The sequence below is a fragment of the Chrysochloris asiatica genome, unplaced genomic scaffold, assembly GCF_000296735.1.
Source record: "Chrysochloris asiatica unplaced genomic scaffold, ChrAsi1.0 scaffold00001, whole genome shotgun sequence".
In the NCBI taxonomy this organism is placed as follows: domain Eukaryota; kingdom Metazoa; phylum Chordata; class Mammalia; order Afrosoricida; family Chrysochloridae; genus Chrysochloris; species Chrysochloris asiatica.
In genome coordinates, this window is record NW_006408519.1 from 37,831,373 (window position 1) to 37,832,513 (window position 1,141).

Consider the following 1,141-nt stretch of genomic DNA (forward strand, 5'->3'; position numbering starts at 1 on the left):
ATATACACACAATGACAAAAACATCGTATACATATATATGTGTGTGTGTGTGTGTGTGTTGTCATTTATATATGTCAGTTGATACTAATATTCCATCTATGATGTTGTTGTTGTGTTGTTAAATGTCATTGAACCAGTTCTGACTCATAGTGAACCTGTATAGGAGTTCCAAGGAGCAGCTGCTGAGCTTGAACCACTGACCTTTCAGTTAAAACCGACCTTGCAGTCCATCACATTAACCCACAGAGCCACACCAGGACTCCATCTATGATAGTGTTCTAAAAAATATATTTTTTCAAATGTCTCCATATAAAAGAAGGTACTCAGTTTAAATAAAGATATTAAGCAAATAATGTTTGTAGTACAGGTTTTATAAGACAAGGACAAAAAAATTTAAAGGTTTTTCAAGAATGATTAAACTTTGGAAAAGACACTACATGAAATAAACATTTCTTCATTAGAGATGGTTCAAAATTAGTGAAGTCTAAGGCAAAAGGCAAGGAACTCTGGTAGTCCAGTGTTTACGAATCGGGCTGCTAACTTCAAGGTCAGCAGTTCAAAACTATCAGCTGTTCTGTGAGAGAAAGACGAGGCTTTCTGCTCCCATAAAGATTTACAGCCTTGGAAACCCTGTGCAGGGTCACTATGAGTCAGAACCGACTCTATGGTACTTAACAACAACAACAAGGCAAAAGGCATCCACTATGCAAATTACACTTTTGAGGAATTCCTCTTTGTACTACTGTTGAAATGTTTCCTCCTAATTCATGTTGTTTGTCTTGGTGTCATTTTACTATTTGTTCATTTTTTTAAATTAGTCACTACACTACACTTATGCATTCTGTTTGATTTTTGCTGCTCTGATGTGCCACGTTTCCACCACTCATCTGTCAGTTTGTCACACTATGGTAGCTTATGTGTTGCTGTGATGCTCAAAGCTAGCTAGACCACCAGCATTTTGAATGCCAGTAGGGTCACCTGCAGTGGAGAGGTTTAAGCTGAGCTTCCAGACTAACATAGATTTGAAAGAAGAGGCAGACAATTTCCAAGTGTTTAGCTGCTAAAAGTCTCATGAATAGCAGTGAAACACTTGAAATACTTTCTGATGAAGATCAAAGCCCACAGCCTTCAGTATGGATTG